This window comes from Scyliorhinus canicula, chromosome 3 (genome assembly GCF_902713615.1).
Source record: "Scyliorhinus canicula chromosome 3, sScyCan1.1, whole genome shotgun sequence".
NCBI lineage: Eukaryota > Metazoa > Chordata > Chondrichthyes > Carcharhiniformes > Scyliorhinidae > Scyliorhinus > Scyliorhinus canicula.
The window spans coordinates 248,775,691-248,801,248 of NC_052148.1; the positions used below are offsets into that span (position 1 = coordinate 248,775,691).

At 47.0% G+C, this 25,558-nt stretch overlaps 1 long non-coding RNA gene across 1 annotated transcript in view; it reads left to right on the plus strand.

Annotated features, from left to right (window-relative positions):
- The window catches only part of LOC119963770, a 124,524-nt gene extending 99,199 nt beyond the window's left edge, over nt 1-25,325 (plus strand). The window contains exon 3 of the long non-coding RNA XR_005460165.1: nt 25,252-25,325. This is a non-coding gene — a long non-coding RNA (uncharacterized LOC119963770). The remainder of the gene's footprint in view (nt 1-25,251) is intronic.
- The last annotated feature ends 233 nt before the right edge of the window (nt 25,326-25,558 follow it).

Consider the following 25,558-nt stretch of genomic DNA (forward strand, 5'->3'; position numbering starts at 1 on the left):
TTTAGATAGAGAGCCCCACGCAGGCCTGCATTTCCTACACGGCAGTTTTTGCATCCTTACATTGCGTTGGAAGCATCTAGCCATGACACACAACACCGTTCTTCCTTGCTGAACTTTAAGTTGACTGAGTGAGCATATTACCAGGATGCCGATGACCACAGCTAAGATTTGATCCGAGTGAGTCATAAGCTCTTAAGACCCAAGTGTGAATGCAGGATCCATCCTTTCAGCGCTGGTTCAGCTATTCCATCAGAAGTCACAAAATGTCTTGGAGGGCTAGAGGAGATGTCTCCTCATGATTGGACTTGATTTCACTCCTCTTGGAACCTTTCAGCTTCTAGGATGTCATGGGCACGCGTTTGCTGCTCCATAGCATTAGCACACTCATGTTGTTCCTGCACCTCCGATTCATGAGCCAGTGTTTAAAAATCATTGAACCCCTACAGTGCAGAAGGAGGCCATTCGGCCTATCGGATCTGTACCGACCCTCTGAAGGAGCAACCCGCCTATGCCCACTCCCATGCCCACAACCCCACCTACACTACACATCCTTGGACACTAAGGGGCAATTTAGCATGGCCAATCTACCTAACCTATCTGCACATGTTTGGACTGTGAGAGGAAGCCCGAGCACCTGGAGGAAAGCTCCACAGACATGGGGAGAGTATGCAGAATCCACACAGGCTGGCACCCTCAGTTGGAATTGAACTCAGCTCCCTGGTGCTGTGAGGTAGCAATGCTAACCATTATGTCACCATGCTGCTCTGATACGTATTCAATTCTATAATGTATCATGATTCTCACAGGTAATATTGGACTTTCATAACATAGAACACACAGTGCAGAAGAAGACCATTTGGCCCTTTGAGTCTGCACCAACCCACTTAACCCCCACTTCCACTTACTCCCCGAACACAATAACCACTCCTAACCTTTTTATTTTGGATACTAAGGGCAATTTAGCATGGCCAATCCACCTAACCTGCATGTCTTTGGACTGTGGGAGGAAATTGGAGCACCCGGAGGAAACCCACGCAGACACAGGGAGAATGTGCAGACTCCGCACAGACAGTGACCCAGCGGGGAATCAAACATGGGACCCTCGCGCTGTGAAGCCACAGTGCTATCCACTTGTGCTACTGTGCTGCCCCTTCCACCTAACCTGCACGTCTTTGGATTGTGGGAGGAAACTGGAGCACCCGGAGGAAACCCACGCAGACACGGGGAGAATGTGCAGACTCCGCACAGACAATGACCCAGCAGGGAATCGAACATGGGACCTGACGCTGTGAAGTCACAGTGCTAATCACTATGCTACCATGCTGCCTACAGATAGAGCAATGCAGGTGTAATATCCCCCAGAAACCATTCCTCCAGTCAACGATCCCAGATACCTGGGAGTAACTAGGATGTAGGAGTCATGGTGCCTCCCAGGAAACGGTGCACAAAATGCAGGATTAACAAATGATGTTCACGCACCAACTGCACATTAATGGACTGAAAGCCTTTGCAGTTGATGAACATCAAGGGCTGCTGCCAGGGAGTCTGTACAGCTATACACTTGCAATCCATTGCTCCCTGCACTCTGAGATAGCTGCAAAACCTGTGAATGTCTGAACCTGGCTATCCTCGTCTTGAGCAAAGTTTATAAAATAATGGGCCCTCTGGTAAAGGGCATAGGTCACCTCCTGAATGTAGCAATGTATTACCCACTGAAAAATGCTGTACAGGTCCCCAGTTGCTGCCCGGATATACCCAGAAGCAAAGAAAGTGATTTGAGATCACCTTCAGGATCACTGGCAGGGGGAAACCTCCAAACCCTCATGGTATCAGGTCTGTATACCATAAGGTAAAGTGTCACAGATCAAAATTATCTGTCTGCCTGGGTCAAATGGACCAACATGCTAGACGATTGCAGGGCCTTTTTGACTTTATTCATAATAATAATCTTTATTGTCACAAGTCAGCTTGTAATGAAGTTACTGTGAAAATCCCCTAGTCACCACATTCTGCCGCTGTTCGGGTACACTGAGGGAGAATTCAGAATGTCCAATTCGCAAACATGTCTTTTCGGGACTTCTGGGAGGAAACTGGAGTACCCGTAGGAAATCCACGCAGACATGGGGAGAACGTGCAGACTCCACACGGACAGTGACCCAAGCCAGGAATCGAACCTGGGACCCTGGCGCTGTGAAGCAGCAGTGCTACCCACTGTGTGCCGACTTGATGGACAGCTTGCATTTGTGGGTCTTTTCAATGCCACTGTTGGTGCTTCTTTAGAAGGAGGTGCAGCAGTGCTAAAGTAGCTGCCAAATTATGCATGAACCAGCTGTAGTAATTTACCATGCCCAGAAGCAATTTCAATTCCGTGGCATTCTTCGTGCAGGGACTTCTTTGATGCCTTTCCCCTTATCCTCTGAAGTGTGCAGGCCTTTTGACTTCATATTAAATCCTAAATACTTTACCTAATGGCGTAAAATTTGCACTTTTCTCTTTTTAGCCTGATGCCAGGGTCTCTGAAACTTTTAGGTACTTCTTCCAAGCTGGCTAAATGCTCTTTGTGTGAAGTCCCCTCACCAAGACAACGAAACTACGACTTTTTGGATTCTTTGTAACAGGTTCTCTATCGCCCTCTGAAATATTGCATAAGCAGAGGTTATACCAGAAGACAACCTGGTATTTTGGAAAAGTCCCTTGTGTGTATGGATGGTTGCAAATTTCCTGAAGTCGTTGTCCAGTTCAAGTTGGAAATAAGCATGACTTAAGTCAACATGGCCAACCCCACGGGCGGGCCAGGGCGGAAGAGATAGGCCCCCCCTAGATCGCGCTCCCGACGATCGGTGGCCCCCGATCGCGGGTCTGGCCATCATGGAGGCCCCCCCGGAGACTGACCAGCTCACCCCCCCCCCCCCACCACCAGGACAGCCACCGCAGCTGCGACACTGAGCTCCCGCCGGGTGGAACTCAGCCGGTCGTGCGCGGAGAATTGCGGCGCCGCGTCGATCGCGCGTGTGCGACTGGCAGTGATTCTTCGGTCATCGGAGAATTGCACAAAGGCGTCGCAGGTCCGACGCCCCATTCTCCGTACCCACGCCGGGCGTGATTGTGGCACGGGGCCTCGGAGAATCCCGGCCAAGGTTTCCCCTGTATACGTTACCTTAGCAGTCATGCTTCTCAGACTCAGGGATTGGACTCTTCCTCAAAGATACTTGTAGGTTTGTTCACCCACCACAATGGTCGATACAGCCTTGCCTATTTCCATGTTTAATGGTCATCCATTGACCATAAGGAGTATTTTTATGGGAGCCGCCTTGCTTGTCTTAACTATATTCAACCTGTAAATTTTGGACTCCTCTTCAGGATTTGTCTCTACTTTATGCACTGGAATCGTGGTGCGTGTTTCTTTTTAAACAGGGTACACCCTGTCTGTTCCGGCAATGTGCTTGAATGTGGCCCTTCCTGTTGTACCTCAAGCACACTAAGGTCTGGATTCTCTGTTTCTGAGACTAAGTGCTGATGCAGGCGTGGGTACAGTGGTGCATTACGGCAGAAAAAAACGGCGCAACAGCTGCACCGATTCAGGGACTCTGAATGGGCTAGCACCATCACCACGTGGAAGGCCACTAATTCCATGCAAAACAGCGACGAATTCGCTGGGACAATGATTGGCGCATATGAAGCCCACACGCCGCAGACGCACTTAAAGGTTCCAGTCCCCACACACACTGTCCCAGTCAACAAGCTGGTTGGAAGGAGAGCAGCTCTATGGTTCAGGGACACTCAGCTGCAGATCCTCCTGGATGCCACGGAGAGAAAGATGACCCTGTACCCCGGCCCGGCCACCAGGTGCCACCATTCACCGTACCTGGGCGCAAGTGGGCAATGACGTCCAGACTGGCATGCTGTGCCAGACGAAATTGCACAACACCCTCAGGGCGGCCAGGACGACAGGCAGCGCTGTGCCCCGGCACTAACCCCACCCCCCTACTCACCCACAACCCAGTCCCTCCCCCCCCCCCCCCCGGGGGCCAGCTGAACCCCCACCCTGCTCCACATGCCAGCAGCCATGCCAGCCACATGCCAGCACCCATACCAGTCCTCTGCAGCCCGGTCCTCTGCAGCCCGTTCCTCTGCTGCAGCTTCCCCTCCTCTCTCAGTGGCCCCCACTTATGCGGCCACAGCATTTCTTGCAGGGCTGTGGCCATCACCACAATGGCCAGCATTGCGGGGTTGGTGTCCGAGTGCCATTGTCCGCAGGGGCTGAAAGGCCAACATGTTAGCATGGCGCAAATTCCCATACCACTCCAGGTACCATGGACTACACGGTGGCTGGAGCATCCCGATTTGGTGTCAAACCGGAGCCTACCCCGATTTTGCCGTCGGAAGCTATTATCCGCCCTATCGTGTTTCGCGACTTTGGCGTTGGCAAGCTGAGAATCCTGCCCAAAATCCCTGAAACGGCACATCTTTTGGGGGTGGCGTCCCCTGCATCTGTAACACTCACCATAATTCCTGAGCTGACGGCCCGCTTTCCTTCCTCGCCTCTGCGCGCTCCTGCTTCTGGGATCTCTGTTCAGCATCCTCTGTGTCTGTCGCTCAGTATGCTCACTGATTTAGCTCGCCTTCCTGCACGCACTGTAGCTCAGAAGTGCTCTTCTCGGTGCAATCAGCGGCTTGATTCTTCATCCAGAGAGATTTTTGTTTCGACTAATCATTTTCTTTGTACATTGATATTGTTGATACCGCAGACATGCTGTGCAGCTTGTCGCTTAACGCCGAGCCGAATTTGCAGTGTTCAGCCATTTGGCAAAGCCAATACCAAAACGCCCAAATTTCCTCAAATACCCCCTGGACCTCCCAGCCCTCACTTTGAACCGCTGTCACCTCTTAACTGACCCTTCAACTAAGGGGAACAGCTGCTTCCTATCAACCCTCTCCATGCCAGTTTATAATCTTGTACACCACGATCAGGTCTTTGCTTAGTCTTCTCTGCTTCAGTGAAAACAACCCAAGCCTATCCAACCTCTCTTCATAACTAAACTGTTCCCTCCCAGGCAACATCCTGGTGAAACACCTCTGCACCCCCTCCAATGCAATCACATTCTTCCTATAATGTGGCGACCAGAACTGCACACAATACTCCAGCTGTGACCTCACCAATGTTCTATACAACTCCGAAATTACTTCCTTGCTTTTGTAATCTATGCCTCGATTGATAAAGGCAAATGTACCAAATACCATTTTCACCACTTATTAATCTACCTACTGCCGACAAAGATATACTTGCAATAACGCCAAAGTCTCTTTGTTCCTCAGGATTTTCCTGTGTGGTGCCATTCATTGACTATTTCCTTGGCAAATTGCTCCTTCCAAAGTTCAATACCTCACACTTTTCAGGATTAAGTTCCATCAGCCACTTTTCTGCCCATTTGACCATCCCATCTATATCTTCCTGTAACCCAAGACTCTCTGCTTCACTGTTAACCACTCGGCCTATCTTTGTGTCATCAGCAAACTTACTGATCCTACCCCCCATCTAAGCCATTTATATAAATGACCAATAATACCAATAATACAGGACCCAGCACAGACACCTGTGGTACGCCACTGGACACTGGCTTCCAGTCATGATAGCAGCCGTCTGTCATCATCCTCTGTTTCCTACAGCTCAGCCAGCTTTGAATCCACCTTATCAAGCTCCCATGTCCCATCTGCATTTCATAGAATTTACAGTGCAGAAGGAGGCCATTCGGCCCATCAAGTCTGCACCGGCTCTTGGAAAGAGCACCCTACCCCCTACCCAAGGTCAACACCTCCACCCTATCCCCATAACTCAGTAACCCCACCCAACACTAAGGGCAATTTTGGACACTAAGGGCAATTTTATCATGGCCAATCCACCTAACCCGCACATCTTTGGACTGTGGGAGGAAACCGGAGCACCCGGAGGAAACCCACGCACACACGGGGGGGATGTGCAGACTCCGCACAGACAGTGACCCAAGCCGGAATCGAACCTGGGACCCTGGAGCTGTGAAGCGATTGTGCTATCCACAATGCTACCGTGCTGCCCTTTAGAAGTCTCCCATGTGATAGTCACCAAGAAATCTAATAGGACATTCAGGAGACATTTAAGATTGATGGGAATATGGAACTCACCACCACAGTGAATGGTTGAAGTGAATAGGAACATAGAAAATAGGAGCGGGAGGAGGCCATTAAGCCCTTTGAGCCTGCTCCGCCTTTCATTATGATCATGGTTGATCAACTCAATAGCCTGATCCCGCCTTTCCCCATGGCCTTTGATCCCCTTCACCCCAGGTGCTATATCTAACTGCTTCTTGAAATTGTACAATGTTTTCCCCTCAAGTAGTTTCTGTGGTAGTGAATTCCACAGGCCCATCACGCTCTGAGTGAAGAAATTTCTCCTAAGCTCAGTCCTAAATGGTCTACCCTCAGACTCTGACCCCTGGTTCTGGGAACTCCCACCAGCAGGAACATCCTTCTTGCATCCACCCTGTCTGGTCCTGTTAGAATGTTATAGGTTCCTATGAGATCACCGTCATTCTGATCTCCAGTGAATACAATCATAACCAACTCAATCTCTCTTCATACATCAGTCCAGCCACCCCAAGAATCAGTCTGGTAAACCTTTGCTGCAATGCCTCTAGAGCAAGAACATCCTTCCTCAGATAAGGAGACCAAAACTGCACACATTATTCCAAATGTGACCTCACTCAGGCCCTGTATAATTGCAACAAGACATCCCTGCTCCTGTACTCGAATCCTGTCGCAATGAAGGTCAGCATACCATTTGTCTTCTTTACCGCCTGCTGTACCTGCAGGCTTACATTCAGTGACTGGTGTACGAGGACACCCAGGTCTCGTTGCATATTCCCCTCCAACAATTTCATAGAATCATAGAATTTACAGTGCAGAAGGAGGCCATTCGGCCCATCGAGTCTGCACCGGCCCTTGGAAAGAGCACTCCACTTAAGCCCACACCTCCACCCTATCCTCATAACCCAATAACCCCACCTAACCATTTTGGATACAAAGGGCAATTTTACCATGGCCAATCCACCTAACTTGCACATCTTTGGGAGGAAACCTGAGCGCCCAGAGGACACCCACGCAGACATGGGGAGAATGTGCAGACTCCACATAGACAGTGACCCAAGCCGGGAATCAAACCTGGGACCCTGGAGCTGTGAAGCAACAGTGCTAACCATTGTGCTACCGAGCCGCCCAGTGGCCAAATTTATGGCCATTGAGATAATAATCTGCCTTCCAGTTTTTGCTACCAAAGTGGGCAACCTCGTATTTATTAGAACAGAACAGATGTATCTCAGGGGAAGCTAGGCAAACATTTGAGGGAGGAGGGAATAGAGGTTTGCAATGATCGATTTAGGTGAAAAAGGATCAGAGGAGGCTTGAGCAGAGTATAAATTCCGGCATGAACTGGTTGGCCATATATTTTATATCATCCTTTCGATGTAATGCCAAACAGCGAGGCATTGATTTCAAGATGCTAACAATGAAAGAGTGAGTCTCGTTTTCAATTTCTGCATTTAATGCATCTGCCATCGCCGAAAGATGCTGCGTCATTTGCCCTTCTGTAATGTTGAGGGCGGAGCAGTCTCGAAGTGCAGAGTGGCCGACTCCTGCTCCTATTTTCCATGTTTCAATGTTGATTAGACTCACTGTTACTTTGACAGCAATACTTAGGCCATTATCTTGCCGGTCTGTTGGTACTATTATTTGTGTAACTCTGACTGTGCGCTGCATTAAAAAGTCTGCTCAGGTAAAAAGGCACGGTTCATTTAGCTTCATTAAAAAGCAGACATTCCTCCTTGCTCACAACCTTGCCAAAATGTGACAAGAGATTTATGTGCTTGGAGTCCTGTGTCTTCAGAGAACTGGCACATTAGAGCAGTCTTGTCAAAATCTGTTGGTGCTTTGGGACTGTGCACACAATTGGAAGGGAGAGATGAAGCAAGGTTTGCCATTCAAGCAGCTACACTGACTTTTACTCATAGTCAAGGGCTTTCGTGTCTCCAATAGAATGTGTTTTTGGGTGACAAGGAAGGGAAAACACATCATTACCCTAGAAATGGACACTTGGGTCTCTGGCCAAAAACACAGACTTGACACTTTGCTAAACATCCTTCCTGTACGTTAATGAGTCCTCCAATTATGGTGTCCCCAAAACACTTTGCAACATGATAAATTGGACGATAATGTACTGCACACAAGTGTAATTTCAAAGATGTGCGAGAAGAATTATACTGAGAGGTTTGCACTTTGCTGACACACTGCATCACAGAAGTCCCTGTAAACCATAAGACCCCAGTTCCCTCCAGAAATCTGCGTCCCCAAAGTCACCATTACTCTTTCCATCAACGTACTACCACATCCTGATTAAACTGATGCCAATTAACTCACTGAAGTCGTATTTTAAACTTGTGAGTAAAGATTATTAATATTTTACATTTTCACTCTTTCCTGACATTCGTCCATTTTAAGTTGACTTAAAATAGACTTTCAATTTTTAACAAAGCGAAGGAAATGTTTGAGACATTTAACTTGATTTGTTGTCATTTAAACAAGAATTTAATTACATTGAACAGTTCCCAAAATGCTTCAAAATTCTTCATTAAAGTTCGTTTCATGTTTCCATATTAATACATAGCATGTCCCATTATTATCAGGCGTTTCAGATTTCCATAATTATATTTTAAAGTCCTTGGCATCTCATATTTGCCATGATCAATGTGTGAGGTTATGGGGACTGGGTGGTGGAGTGGGTCTGGGTAGAGTATTCTTTCGAAGGGTCGTTACCAAAGGTACTCCTTCTGCACTGTTGGGATTCCATTGACCCCCAAGAGTCAAAAAGCATCTTGGAAAATCATGCCATAGGGAAGTTAAGATTAGAGAGGCCAATAAGACACTGACACTCTTTGGCATATTCTACTTTTTGCCCTTCAGATCATCTACTAGAGGTAGCCACTACATCTGTTAAGCAAGTCTTCCTTTTCCATCTGTGAGTATCCCGGTTCTGCATCTGATAAAAGTTCTTGACACATATCCAATGGGTCACTCAGACATGGGATAATACAACCCCAACTACATACAGTGAGGCAACACACGTAAGCAGTATATTTTTCTTTGACTCAAAATGCCCTAATAAACTTGATGATTTATGCTCTTGCTTCACTTGATATTTGGGGATTGCAAGTTGATAGGTGAGGGAGCAACCCATTAAAGGTAGTTAGAGATGTGACCATCAATTCACACGACATGTGGTTGGAAGTGAAGAGTGGTTTTAATAGTCTTTCAACAGAGCCTGCCTGCAACTAGATGAACTGGCAGGCAGACTCACGATTGCCAAGCTTTATACTTCCGGTTAATGGGAGGAGCCATGGACGGAGCCATGGGCGGAGCCAAGGGTGGAGCCCAGTACAAACTCCTCATCTCCCCCTATGGGCAGAGCCACGCAACTGCTCGTATACCGAGCTTACATAGACACAGTACATCATATATAATAACAGTGTGAATTACACGTACTGTGATTCACCACATTCACCCCCTGTAAAAAAAATTGAGTCCAGCGGGGGTGATGTATCTACAAAATCCAAATTACGAGTTCCAAGTTACAATTTACAGGTTATAAATTACAGGTTAAGTCGATCTGGCGGCCGAGTCGCCCTCTGGGATCGACAAAGCACCGGGGTTGCAGCCTCTTCTGGTGGCTGGGCGGTGGCGGTCGGCGAGGGACACATGGCGGACTCCGGGGGTGATTCGGCCAGAGCTTCATATCCGACTGGTTCGACTGGTGACGGGGAGCACTGGAAACCCAATGGCGCGGGGGCATGGAGCACGGGCAGCGGAACTGCAGGCATGGGGGCGCCGGGCGCAGGGGGTTGGGAGGGGTATAGTGTGAGGGGTATCTCAGCGGCGGTGGTGTCGGAGTTGGATCCCGGAGGGAAACAGTGTTATGACAGCCGTCAGGGTACTCTATAAATGCATAGTGTGGGTTTGAATGGAGCAGGAGCACTCTCTCTACGAGTGGGTCAGTCTTGTGAGTCCATACGTGCTTCCGGAGGAAAACCGGGCCGGTGTCTTTAACCATGCCGGGAGCAAAACCCCCGTGGTAGTGCCGCTGGAAAAAACAAATAGCCGCTCGTGAGGGGTCTGGTTGGTGGCCGTACATAGGAGGGACCTAATAGCATAGAGCGCGTCGGGGAGGACTTCCTGCCAATGAGAGGTCGGGAGCTTCCTGGACCGGAGGGTCAGCAGGACGGTCTTCCAGACCGTCGCGTTCTCCCTCTCCACCTGCCCGTTCCCCCTGGGGTTGTAGCTGGTAGTCCTGCTCGAGGCAATGCCCTTTTCGAGCAGGTACTGACGCAGCTCGTCGCTCATAAAGGACAAACCCCTGTCGCTATGTTCGTAGATTGGGGAAACCAAACAGGGTGAAGATACTATGCAGGGCCCTAATTACTGTGTGGGAGGTCATTTCGGGGCATGGGATAGCAAAGGGAAAATGAGAGAACTCGTCGATGACGTTCAGGAAGTACACATTCCGATTGGTCGAAGGGAGTGGCCCTTTGAAATCGATAGCGAGGCGTTCAAAGGGCCGAGAAGCCTTAACCAGGTGGGCCCTGTCTGGTCTATTGAAGTGCTGTTTGCACTCCGCACAGATCGGGCAGTCCCTGGTGATGGCTTTCATCTCCTCTGTGGAGAAAGGCAGATTTCGGGCTTTGATGTTGTGGGCGAGCTGGGTGACCCCCGGGTGGCAGAGGTCGTCGTGAATAGCTTTCAGATGGTCGTCTTGCACGCTGGTGCACGTGCCGTGGGACAGGGCATCTGGGGGCTCGTTGAGCTTCCCCGGTCGGTACATGATATCGTACTTGTAGGTGGAGAGTTCGATCCTCCACCATAAGATCTTATCATTTTTGATCTTGCCCCTTTGAGAGTTGTCGAACATAAAGGCAACTGATCTTTGGTCGGTGATGAGGGTGAACCTCCTACCTGCGAGGTAGTGCCTCCAGTGACGTATCACTTCCACGATGGCTTGTGCTTTCTTTTCGACCGAGGAGTGTCGAAGTTCCGAAGCAGAGAGGGTTCGGGAAAAGAAGGCGACTGGCCTCCCTGCCTGATTCAGTGTGGCTGCGAGAGCGACCTCTGAGGCATTGCTCTCTACCCGAAAGGGGACAGATTCATCCACCGCCCGCTTTGGCGATGTCCTCCTTGATACGAGTGAAAGCCTGAACCCTCATCCGATAGAGTGAAGAGTGTGGCCTTAAATAGTGGGCGGGCTTTGTCCGCATACTGAGGGACCCACTGGGCATAATAAGAGAAGAATTCCAGGCACCTTTTGAGAGCCCTGGGACAATCAGGGAAAGGAAGTTCTAAGAGGGGGCGCATACGGTCCGGGTCGGGGCCCAGGACTCCGTTCTCCACGACATAGCCAAGGATGGCTAGCCTGGTCGTGCGGAAAACGCATTTCTCCGTGTTATACGTGAGGTTGAGCTTCTGGGCCATCTGGAGAAATCGATCGAGGTTAGCATCGTGGACCTGCTGGTCGTGGCCGCAGATGGTGACGTTATCCAGGTATGGAAACCTGGTCCGTACCAGGTCCACCATTCGGTCCATTGCTCGTTGGAACACCGAGACCCCATTAGTGACGCCAAAGGGAACCCGGAGGAAGTGGAAGAGGCGGCCGTCGGCCTCAAATGCCGTGAAGTTGCGGTCTTCCAGGCGGATTGGGAGCTGGTGGTATGCAGACTTCAGATCCACCGTGGCGAAGACTTTATAATGGGCGATCTGATTCACCATGTCTGCAATTCTGTGGAGGGGATACGTGTCAAGGGGCGTGAACTGATTAATGGTCTGGCTATAGTCCACTACCATTCGGAATTTTTCCCCGGTCTTGACGCCCACCACCTGAGCTCTCCAGGGGCTGTTACTGGCCTCTATGATCCCCTCATGTAGAAGCCTATGGACCTTGGTTCTGATAAACAACCTGTCCTGCAGGCTGTATCGCCTGCTGCGAGTGGCTACAGGTTTGCAGTCCGGCGTGAGGTTGGCAAAGAGTGGAGGGGGGGTCGATGTTTAGTGTGGCGAGGCTGCAAATAGTGAGTGGGGGCAAGGGCCCGCCGAAGCTGAGTGTGAGGCTTTTCAGGTTGCACTGGAAATCGAGTCCCAGTAGGAGTGGAGTGCAGAGTTCAGGGAGCATGTACAGCTGGAAGTTTGAGTAGCTGGTGCCCTGGATCGTTAGGGTCGCGATGGTGTGCCCTTGGAGGTGAACAGAGTGGGAGCCCGAAGCGAGGGAGATAGTTTGCCGTGCAGGAAAAACAGGGAGCGAACAGCGTCTTACCAGTTCTGGGTGTACAAAGCTCTCGGTGCTCCCGGAGTTGAAGAGGCACGGTGTCCTGTATCCGTTGATTTGAACGGTCATCATTGAATTTCGGAGGTGTATTGGACGCGACTGGTCCAGTGTCACTGCGCTGAGTTGCGGGTAGTCGTTGGCTCGATCAGCTGTGCTGGAGTGGCCCCGTGATGACTGCCCTCTGAGTTCGTATTCTTCTAGACAAATTTCTGAGTTGGAAGAAGGTGGCCGCCCCCGTGGATCACACGTGGCAGGCGGTGAGGAAGATGGCGCCCAAGATGGCGGCCCCCATGAGTCGCACGTGGCCGTCCGCATGGAGGGGGATTGCCAATATGGCCACCCCCATGAGGCACTCGTGTCGTTTGGGGATGGAGTCGGAGTACAGGCCGCAGCATTTCGGGGCCTGCGGGCCTGTGGATTCTGGAAACGAGTGCTCAGGCCTGCGGGGAGTTAGGAGAGGAGGCCTGCTTTGCCAGGCAGACCCGGGCATAGTGTCCTTTGCGACTGCAGCTGCTGCAGGTCGCATTACGGGCCGGGCAGTGCTGCCGTGGGTGCTGGGGCTGTCTGCAAAAACGGCACACTGGGGCTGCATGATGGCCAGGTGGCTGCGCGGCGCAGGCCTGGGGCAGTCGCTGGTCGGGGGCCCAGGATGGGGTCGCTTGGTCCGCGGGGAATGAGGTGAGGCTGCGGAATGAGACCTCCATAGTGGTAGCTAGTTCAACTGTGTCCTCTACGTTCTGGGCCCCTTTTTCTAGCAACCGCACATAATTCGATCTGAGGCCTGCCACGTACACATCTCTAACGCCAAGTTCCATATGCTGTTCGGCTGATACAGCCTGGTAATTACAATCCCGAGCTAAAATCTTTAACTCCCGCAGGAATTCTTCCAACGACTCCGCGGGGCGCTGGCGGCGGGTCGTAAAAATATGGCGCGGGTAGAACTCGTTGATGGGCCTCACGTACATTCGATCTAGCATGGCTAGGGCCCCCGTATACGAATTGGCACTATTGAGTTGAGAAGATATACGGTGGCTTACCCTTGCGTGCAGTAGACTGAGTTTCTGCTCCTCTGTAGTTTCAGCAGTACTTGATTCAGCCAGGTAGGCCTTGAAACATTTGAGCCAGTGCTGAAAGATTTCTCTTGCCTCTGCAGCCTGCGGGTCGAGTTCTAGTCGGTCAGGTTTGAGGGCTGATTCCATAGTTGTTTCTTCGAATTCTTCTTGTTTCCAAAGACTATTAAATTGATGTGACCATCAAGTCACACGACACGTGGTTGGAAGTGAAGAGTGGTTTTAATAGTCTTTCAACAGAGCCTGCCTGCGACGAGATGAACTGGCAGGCAGACTCACGACTGCCAAGCTTTATACTTCCGGTTAGTGGGAGGAGCCATGGGCGGAGCCCAGTACAAACTCCTCATCTCCCCCTATGGGCAGAGCCGCGCAACTGCTCGTATACCAAGCTTACATAGACACAGTACATCATATATAATAACAGTGTGAATTACACGGACTGTGATTCACCACATGTAGCCATTCCCAGGAAATACCAGAACTCTGGGATGTTCTTAGGGGTGGGTGCTTCTTTAATCACTCTCACTTTATCTTCCATTGGGCATAGCCCTTGAGCATTCACTCTGTATCCAAGATAAGTCACCTCATTGGCCTGAAAGATGGACTTTTCTTTCTTCAGATGCAGTCATGCTTTCTGGAACCTCCTTAAAACTTCAACCAGATTTTCCAGATGTTCCTCCTCAGTGAATTCTTTAATCGGGACATCATCTAAGAAAATTAAAGGTTTGGGCAACCTTTGCAGTAAGGTCTCTATAGTACGCTGGAAGATAGCACAAGCTGACAAAACCCCAAAGGGGAAACGTGTATATTGATTTGATTTGATTTATTATTGTCACATGTATTAGTATACAGTGATAAGTATTGTTTCTTGCATGCTGTACAAACAATGCATACCGTACATAGGGAATGAAAGAGAGACTGCAGAATATAATGTTACAGTTATAGCAAAGTAATGTCGTACTTTGTGAGTGTTTATAGTAACATAAGTTCTCGATGTCTCATCTATTTCCAATTTTTGGGAGGTCTAGCTTAAGTCCAAGTTAGTACGGTCAGGCGTCCACCCAACTTTGCATACAGGTCCTGTATTTTGGGAAGCGGTACCTCTCCAACTTTGCAGCTTGATTCACCACTAACTTATAATCCCTACAAATTCTGATTGATTTGTCAGGTTTAAGTACTGGTACGATGGGTGCAGCCCCTCAGCAAATTGTGCAGGTTTGATGATGCCCAGATCTTCCAATCGCCCCAATTCTGTTTCATCTTTTTCCACTAACACATAAGGAACACTTGCCCAAAAAAAAACCTTGATGCAGCTACCGGATCTATGCGGAACCCATCTTGTAATGCTTTAAACTTACCAAGTTCATCTTTGAATACTTCTTGTTACATATTCAGGCCCCTTCCTTTAATCTGAAAGATCTCCAGCCAGTTTAATTTTATCTCCAATAACATCCCATCAAGCTTGGTCCCTGGCCTGACATCACAGCGGAAGCTGTCGAAAACTCACAGCGGTTGCCGAAAACCCAAAGATGTCCAGGGTAGATGGTTCTTTTGAAAAAGAATTAAAAATAAGACCAATTCATCCCTTCATGCCTTCTTCCATCATAAAGTCCTTGTTTCAGGAAAGATGGATCACCCTGCAATAGCCAGTTTTGCTACCCTCTGAACGAATACATCGGTGGACCTTTGATTCTTAACTCTGACCTCACATGAATCTAGAGTGTTTATTTGAACATGGTCCTGCCCTGTACCCCTTTCATTCACTTATCCCCCTTTTATTGTATGAAGGCAAAAAAGAGGTGGATGTTGCAAGTGTGTGCAAAACAAACTGACCCTCTTATTTTACCTTAGTTCATGTTTACTGGAGGGTTATTAATAAAAGATTGAATCACAGCAAATTGAAAGGTTGGGGAAAATATGGCAATACTTATAAAGGGGAAAATCAGAAATCAAAAATATCGTCCTGTTTACGGATACGTAGTTAAAGGAGAAACCAGGGGTGGTTAAACTAATCCCCCCATCCTATCAGAAAACACACAAATTAGGGAATGCTTCCTCACGGAGGATTATAATTTAAACTTGTGTCATGAACCATGCTGATGTTATCTGTGAGGGCATCCCAACCTGGGACATTGGTTCGTGGGGGTGTATAGATCTGTTTTTACCAGAAAGCTGTGAGGAGTCAAATGAAACTCAAATGAAAATAAGCAGCCCAATCATCATTTAACAATTATTAAAGACTACTGACTAAATTAAGGAAAGACAAATACACATGAACAGGACTAAAAGACAATTAAGTATATGAATTCCGAAACACACACACACAAAGTTTATGCAGACCCCTTGTCCCCATCTAAAGCTATGATCCCTGAGGTGCTTAAGACTTTTCCCTTCGCCCAAACAGCATCCAATTTTTTTTTAAATCTGGAAGTTAAAACCAGCATGCAGGTACCACACAATACAGGGAGGATAACCAAGTCTGGAAAACATTTTGTTCTGATCCAGTGAAGATATTTAATTTGTTTGTGAAGGTTTTCTGCACTGCCTTGACTTGAAGACTGGCTGCTAAATGTAAACTGACCTTCAATCTGCTCGATGTAAACTGGCCTGCCTGCTTCAGAGGGTGCTGGCAATTCTACTATGTCTTCCTATAGATTCTGCTATCTGTGTATTTGGCTGTCTGCCTCCAGAAATTCCTTGACTCTAGAAATTAGCATGTTTATATCTCATTAATCTCCCAATCATTTATGTAAGCTGCTTCCATGAATAGGCAATCCATACCTCATTCTATCTTGATTTCTGCTAATATCATTACTGGGAAAGACACAAGTCATACAGCAATTTGAATACAGGGTACTACTGTTGCTGGGCAGATTTCTACGTGTTGTTGGGCAGATCGCATCCTATTATATCTTGATAAATTCCTGCTACTGTCACAAGGAAAATCCACGACACTCAGAAAAAGCCACAACTTTGGCAGTCCAAATGAAATATGTCATGCCTGGTTCCAAGAGATTACAGACAATGCACCCTCAGCCTCATTTTGTGTGCTTGGCTGAAAGCTGAGAAACCCAATAACATACTAAAACAGCTGAGACTGAGAGATATTGTTTGATTTGAAACTCTGGTTCTCTGATCTCTGCTTCCAAATTCACAATGTTTAGTTCCACAAGATAAAGAGGATTCAAGTGCTTGCAGTTTCAGCTGTTGATACTTTCAAGGGCCTGGATATTGACACCATTAATGGGCTGTAGTAGAAATGTTTTTTAAGGAAGTGGAAAGTTAATGATGAATGCTGTTTTTTACACATCCTATTGTCATTACAGGGTCCATTGCTTCGATATGGTTTTTAATAGGTGAATGGGCATAGATGTTCTATAGTTTGGCATGGGACATGAGAGGGCATGGCGTTCTTTTGGGGTCATACATTGGCATGGGGATATGAGAGGCCATTGGGACTAAGTGAGGTGCATACCTTTATGGGGGCAAGAGGGATAATCAGAGATGTGGGAGGCATAATTTGGCATGGGGGCATGAGGCACCATTGAGGTTATTTTAAGGGCATAGCTTGGCATAGAGGCCAATTGAGATTCTTTGGGGAGCGTACCTTGTGATGGAAGGCAAGAGATGGACTTTTTGAACTTGTCTTTCAAAATGTTCCCTCATGCAGACCATGATGGGAGCTTATGTCCGAATGGGCAAGGGGTGGTCGGGTTGGGTATGGGATAGGTGTGGTGGGTCTGCTGGGGGGTTGTATTTTATGTGGGCTGTCCCATGTGAGGCTGGGTCTGGGTGTTTAAACAGCTACCCTGGAGCTAGAATTTTTTTTTATTCAAACTATCAAGGTTAAAAGAAGAACCAGACAATGTGCTTCAATGACTACCGTCCAGTGGCTCTCACTACAGTCATAATGAAGTGCTTCAAGAGGTTGGTCATGAAGCGCATCACCTCCATACTCTCAGAACGCCTTGATCCACTGCAATTCGCATACCGCCGCAACCGGTCCACAGCAGACAGCATTTCCCTGGCTCTACACTCATCCCTAGAGCATCTCGACAACAAGGACTCCTACATCAGAATTCTATTTATTGACGACAGCTCCACCTTCAACATCATAATCCCAGCCAAGCTCATATCAAAGCTCCAAAACCTAGGACTTGGCTCCGCACTCAGCAACTGGATCCTTGGCTTTCTAACCGACAGACCACAATCAGTAAGAATAAACAACAACACCTCCTCAATAGTCCTCAATACCGGGGCCCCGCATGGCTGCGTACGTAGCCCCCTACCCTACTCCCTATACACGCACGACTGAAGCACAATGCTTCACCCAATGCCGGTGTTATGTAGTTACATTATGTACCGTGTTTTGCCCTATTATGTATTTCCTTTCATTTCCTTTTCTTTTCATGTACTTAATGATCTGTTAAGCTGCTTGCAGAAAAATACTTTTCACTGTACCTTGGTACACGTGAGAATAAATAAATCCAATCAAATCCAATTGGATGAACCACCTGAAATTAAATGATTTAAATCACTTCTGTCAGTTCCCAGCCCAGCACAATTGTCCAGAGGAAATTAGCACTTCTGGATAATTGTCGGGTAAATCCTTACATGGATTCTTCAGAGAAGGTTTCCCAGCGGGTCACTGGGGTACCCCCGAAATGCGACACTGGGGAACCCGTGAGTTATGGGCCATTACCTTTTTCTGATTTTAATAAATTATTTTATTGTTATTTCAAAGAGATGTTTGAGTTCTGAATGTTTCCACAGATGTTTCTTACGAATATCCAAAAGAAACTACACCACGTGAAATTAGTGTTTCAGGTTGGAACACTCTCGCACATAACATCAGCAGGATTTTGTAACAGTTTGCACTGGCACCCATTATGCTGATCATTGCCAGGCTGCAAAGGCTGAGAAAGACTTTGCATGATCTATTCATCTCATTAGCATGGCATCTTTGCGCGCCTGAGTTGTTTATCAGCTGAGAGCAGAGTTCTGTGTATCTGCAGAGCAAAATCATTGCACGCTTTCTCCTGGCCTGAGAATTCAATACAGAATCAGAAGTTATAAATCAGGTGCTCCCACACCTTGGAATCGATGCTTTCGCTTTCAGCTTCAGACCAATGGCAACTGTCTTAAGGCAGCCTCCAAATCACTGAAAATGCTTGAATTCCCCAATGCAGGATCTGTACATCCTCTCCGGAGCGGCAACCAGGCATTGCCAAACCTGCAGTTGCTAGCTAATGAGGTATCTTAACCTCAGCCAAGTATAACTGTAATATTTCTTTGCTATATGGAAATACGGTTCATTCCTTCCATATGTTTCTTGATGAATTTCCACTCTTGAAGGCGTACAGAAAAACTATTGGAAACCTGCCAATAAAATAGAGGGAAACATACATAGCTGCAGGAGAAGTTTGCCAATGAACTGCTAATATTGGATACTTTCTGTAAAATAACCTTTCATTGTCATATAAAAATGGATTCAAGATTCTAAATATCTGCACTGTAAAATTCATAGCCAAACTTTAACAGTTGATCAAAAGCCATTTTAATCATACCACACAAGTCAGCCATGGCCCAAGATTTTATATTCAGTTGAAAAAAATAACCGACCTATGGTTCATAAGCAGAATGTAAACTTAATCACTTCAGGGCTAGATCTGAAGCCAATGTTGGAAATAGAGCACCCAGTGGACAACTCAAATAGTGTCCACATCAGAAAATGTAGTTTGAACATTAATTAATACAATTTCTCCTCCTAAAACCTGTCGTATTTTGTGAAAACACCAGGCCCTCAGCTCTTAATTGCATCGTACCATTCATTTTATTTGAAGAGAATGGTCTCAGCACTAACATACGGATTTTTGAATTTTGAATGGATCTTTTCAAGTGCATTTCAACACTTAATAATAATAATAATAACCTTTATTAGTGTCACAAGTAGGCTTACATTAACGCTGCAATGAAGTTACTGTGAAAACCCCCTAGTCACCACACTCCGGCGCCTAGTCAGGTATACTGAGGGAGAATTCAGAATGTTCAATTCACCTAACAAGCACATCTTTTGGGACATGTAGGAGGAAGCTGGAGGGTCTGGAGGAAACCCACGCAGACATGGGGAGAACATGCAGACTCCGCACAGACAATGAGCCAAGCCGGGAATTGAACCCGGGTCCCTGCCGCTGTGTAGCAACAGTGCTAACCACTGTGCTACCTTGCCACCCACAGTTATTATGTAGTCCCTTGAGTTCCATTGTGCAGACTTGGTGAGTGGGCATGGAGAATGCAGGTGGGCCATGAAAGAGGGCATGGAGGTGGCCTAGGGAGCGGATGGAAATGGCAAGGGCTGGAGGGCCGAGCAGTCACGAATACAACTGGGAACCAGGCTGTATCACCCACCACCGGGCACACTCCGGAACTGCATCCGAAGGTCCCACCATCCCTCCCCTGGATAGACAATACCGGGGAATGAGGGTCCTTTTAAAGCAGACAGGTCCACCGATCTGGGAAACGTTCTGACTCAAGATTTCCACCTCGATCGCGAGAATCCAGTCCTTCATGCCGATGGGATCTTCCAGTCTCGCCGATGTGAACGGAGATTTCAGTGCCTCGCTGGCCCCATTGTGGAAGAATCTGCGACGGTGGAGGAATGGGCTGGAAATTCCAATCTTAGTCTTTGAGAAAGCTTTTGGTCATGTATGAAATGAAATGAAAATTGCTTATTGTCACGAGTAGGCTTCAATGAAGTTACTGTGAAAAGCCCCTAGTCGCCACATTCCGGCGCCTGTCCGGGGAGGCTGGTACGGGAATCGAACCGTGCTGCTGGCCTGCTTGGTCTGCTTTAAAAGCCAGCGATTTAGCCTGGTGAGCTAAACCAGCCCGATGTAGATCGGGATTTGATGGACCTTCCCACTGTTGGAACCTTCCGGTCCTCTGAAGGTGACCCCATGGCCGGTTCCCTAGCAACGCAGCCAGCGAGCAACTTATATGGCCATTGGCTTTGGCAGGATCGAAAGATCTAGCTGGCAGCCAATGGCGAGCCACCTCTGCCACCTTCAAACACGGGTGGGGCTGGAAACGTAACCCCTTGAGCAGCTCGGTCACACAGTCTGGTAGGAAATGCTCCGGCTAAGGCAGAGTGGGATGTTTTCCAATATGTATAACTATCTTATTGTTAATGTTGCAATGACAAAGAATAAAATTAGAATAATCTGTCGCAATGTAACATGGCAGGTATTCATAGTGTAAGTAACAGGGTTAAACAAAGTAACATTCCCATATCACGCTGGAAAAGAGGATAAACTGAAGAAAGGCATTCACATGAGCTTAATCACCCTTTTCCAATCCCCAATGCTGTTCGGTACAAACGCAAAACTGAAAGTCCTAGCATCTAAGTGATATCGGAACCTCAGACATTAAGCAGTGCTCAACAGGTGAGTAATTCTTCAGATAAGGAAAACTTAGCAGGGGCTGGAGCTATGAAAATTGGCAGGGCTATTGATATGCACCAAATTAATCAAACATTTTATAACTTGCAAGATACATCGCATCAACATTTCCATGCAGATTCATTGCCATTTTGTGTGCTATTATGCACTTATGGTACTGAAATTGGTAAGTCTACTTAAATAATCAATGGATAATTTATAAAACGTATGCAGCCTCATGCACCAGAAGCGTACAAAAATAATTGGGGTGCATGCCTGCTGTGATTTCTGTTTGAATAAAATTATTGGGTAAAACACCATGGGGGCCATAATTGCTGATACATATTTCCAGCAGGTGAGATTCTGCATCAAGACTAGTATAAACCATGAAAATAACGCTCTCCTCACTGAACAAATAACCCAGAAATGAGCCACATCAAAAGAAAGTCTTTCATTTCAGAAGCAAAGGCCATCACCTCCTCTCTTGAGCAGGTTATAACAGTTACAAAATTGGGACCACCAATATTGTTGAGGACATACAGAATTAGGCAGCATCAATTGATGAGGGAATGGAGATATTAATAGTTCTACTATCTTTAAACCACTCACCTCATCTCAGCAAGGTAAGCCTATTCACTTGAACTTATTGCTAGTTTAAAATCCTAACTAAAATATATTTCTGGGTAATAAAGGAACATGGGCCATGATTTTCCCTTCTGGAGACTAAGTCCCCACGCTGGCGAGAGAACCGGTGCCAACCATTCCGGCGTCAACAGCCCCGCAAATGCGGAATTCTCACCTGTCTCGGGGGCTAGGTAGATGCCGGAGGGGTTGGCGCCACTCCAGCCAGCGCCAAAGGGACGGCGCAAGTTCAGGCATGCACCAAAGGGCCAGCATGATCTTGCGCATACGCGGAACTGCCAGCGTGGTTCCACGCATGCGCAGACCGGCCGCCGTATTTTTGCATGCGCGAGTGTTCTCTTCTCCACGCCAGCCATGGCGGAGGCTGACAGGGGCCGGCAGGAAGGAAGAAGTGCCCCCATGGAACCGGCCGACCCACAGATTGTGTGTCCCGATTGTGGGCCAGGCCACCATAGGGGCCCCCCCAGGGTTGGATTCCCCCGTGCTCCCCCCCCCACCCCGAGAACCGCCCCCGCCGACTTATCTGCCAGGTGCCGTTGGTGTCAGAGGTAAGTGATTCACGCCATCGGGACTGGCCAAAATCAGACTGTCGCTCGGCCCTTCGGGGCCTGGAGAACCGCCGGGGGAGAACGCTGCCAATGGCACCCGACCGGAGTGGCGTGAATCCCGCCGCTGCCCAATAAACGGGAGAATACGGCAGCCAGCAACGGAGCGGGATTCACGCCACCACCCCCGGGGATTCTCCAACCCGGCCCGGGGAGGGTGGGGTTGGAGAATCCCACCCATCGTCTTAGACTGGGTCCTCAGATAAAATGTCCTCTCCCTCAGGAGTTTCCAAGTTCACAAAGTTGTCATTGGATAGGATATTCATTGAGGTACGTCCTAGAAGATCAAACCTCTTTGAAAGTTTACCAATACAAACCATTAGGAGTCTAATCCAGACTTCTAGAATACATGAAGATGTGGGTCATCAAGATGATATATGCTTGAGACTACAACAACCTTATGTGTTTCATTCATACATGCATTTTATTGAAGCTAATTATAGATATCAGCTTATAATGAGGTTATGGTAGCAACTGAAGCTAACCATAACATGTTAATAATTTTGTAAAATAACAATCTAATTTCAATTCCACTTTGTCAGAAAATATTGGTTCTTCAAACAAGTATTGATAGAAAATTATACTTCAAATCCAATATGGCTATATTAGATTTTTAAGCACATCAGCCTCAAAATCAAGGGAGTGGGAATTCAACCCCCTGTGTCCAAAGATGGCTGACTTGCCGGTTCAGCTAATGGTCAGTGTTTCTAAAGGAACCTTCTTCGCAGAATTTTAAAATGACTTTGATTTTGCATTATTTCTAAAAAAATATTAACCCCTACCTGAGAGCAACCTCAATTCATGACGATTCAATTCATAACGTCTCACGCTCTGTCACAACATGTGGCTAATCTGACTGCTTCCAAATTGACAAAGTCTGAAGGACATATTATTTATTCTATACATATTGGCAACAATGCAAAATAGTAAGCATTTTTATATTGAGCTGCATTTTTATAGTGCTAAATTGGAATTAACATTTTAACATTTTAAATCCCTCATTAAACATATGAGTTTTGTAATATGTTGAACTATGGCGGTTCAGGTATAATGAGGCATTGGTTGGTGGAGGGTAATTATCCAGAGTGACATGTGCATTGGATTACAGAACTTAAATTGTCCAGCATTCGAAGTTGTGAAGCAGCTGTCACGAATCTCCTTCCAAATATAACAGAAGACCAGCATGTGCAAATGTGGAGAGATCAAGAATCCAACGCCAAATACAAACTACGTTTCATGTGAACAATTACCTACGGTTGAATGCACTGAAGTCAGCCTTTCAGCGTATAGCGTGGTCCACGGCAATAGTCTGACATTAGGAGCATCTCTGATGTGAATATCATCTGCTGCAGCCAAGGCTTTGGTGCAAACTCCAAGAATGCCAACATCAAGAACCATAATTGGCAACCAAAGGATTCTGGAACACCACGCTTCTGTGGAATGAGGACTGTGAGGAGAGGCTCTCCATGCATGAAGTAGTACAACAGCAGCTGATTGACATTCTTGTCTATGGCTAATCCATGCTACCACAAGCCCAGCGCAAACAACACTGACTGGCTTTTGAGTTGAAACTCACCATTTGGCTATGCACTCATTGATCATTCTTTTCTCTCAACTACAAATACCCCTTCTGTGGATAAAGCCATAGCTCATGTGGCGAAAATATGTCACACAGGGAGCAAAATACAATAGCAGCACACTTTAGATGTGCACGCCACCAGTGCCACACAACTTTAAAAGAAGGCATTTTACTATACTCCATGCTGCCATTCTTTCATTGTGAAGAAAGTAAAGTTTCCATTGCCCAGTAGATAAACAAAGTTTCCCCTGTGAGTACTGGGTAGGTCCCAGTGGCATGAAGGTGATATGCGGCTGATCACTTCCAATGCCATCAAAGTGCAGTGGGGACAATTTATTGTTACTGCACGCCTCTTCGATCTGATGGTACAAACCTCTGTTCATACTTTCTCACATACTCCTTCTAAGCCGTTCTTAGATAAATTACTTTCTTTCAGAACACCCAATCCCTGTTATAGTAACTACTGTGGTTTGTGTTCTTTTGATGCCCTCAAGACTCCTAGGCAGCCCTCTCTTCCTCCTTCGCCACTGCGATACACTGACTAATGGTTATTATATCCATCTTCTCAGCAGAAAACACTCTGTCCTCTTCACTTCTGCGATAAAACATCTTCCCCTTTCATCCAACAAATAAAAGTTTGGAGTAAATTATTCCATTTCTGTTTGAAATCTGGAGTGCTGCACAAATTCATCATTCATATGCACAGTTTGTTAAAAGCTGACTTTTTTTTGCATGCCTTTTTGCTGGCCTTTTCAATACCCTTTACGCAGGGGTTAAAACATTCAGAAAAGCATTCACATCATGCATACACTTGCACATTTCTGTTGGTATCGCAACACACTTTACTCACATTTATTTTTTCCACAAGGATTAACAAATATATCAACGTCTGATTCAATATTTGCCATTGTATTTCCCTCGTGATAATTGCAAGACATCCTTATTTAATTTTCAAATTGAAAATACTGCATAGGCTCGAGGGGTTTTCAAACCTTCCAGCAATGGCCTGAATCGCCCCTAGTCCTCACCTCTGCGCAGAAATACTTCAGGAAAATGAAGCGGAAGAAAAAGAGTTAACTTTATTACTTAAACTGTACAATAGATATGGCACAAAGATGCCTCAAATATCTGAACCTACTTTAAAAGTTGACTACTAGCCATAAAAGAAAGAATTGTATTGAAGGCCTTTGTTTGGAATGTAATTTTCCATTAGCTTTATGACTTGGCATCTGCTGTTAAGTTCTTTGAGGCATTTTAAGTGTATGCAGGGTCATCACTCGAGGCGGGGTAAGGATTCCCTAATGATGAGGCCTTTTGATGGTATAAAGAATCGTTAGCCACCTGTAATGCGGATTTGGTACATTCACAACTTGTTTCTTCGCAGCTGAACCAAACAGCAGAAACAATTATTACTCAGCAGCATTTTCTGGCCTTGGATATGAAATGCATTTTGCAAAATATTATTGATATTTGGAAAGCTAATGAGTTTGAATGAGTAAAGGTTGAAAGAATTGCTGTAAATTTTTAGATATTGTCGCGTTTAAGCAGAAGGGAAGGCAGATGGCAGCCTCGCAGCATTTAACACCATGGGGCAACGGTCACATTATTCAGAAGGTAAGTGTCTTTATAGATAAAGCTTAGTCCATAGATTGGTTTTGACCATCTAAGGGGATTTTGTTTTCCTCATTAGCTTTGATATCTTTCTCTCATTTTCTTGTGCCTCTCCCTGGCTGTGTAGGTGGTGGTGGGGCGGTGGGTTTGGTGGGGTGAGAAACAGGGAGGGGCGAAGTGAAGAGCAACTTAGTCATGATGTTCTAGCCGTGAGAAGCCGGCAC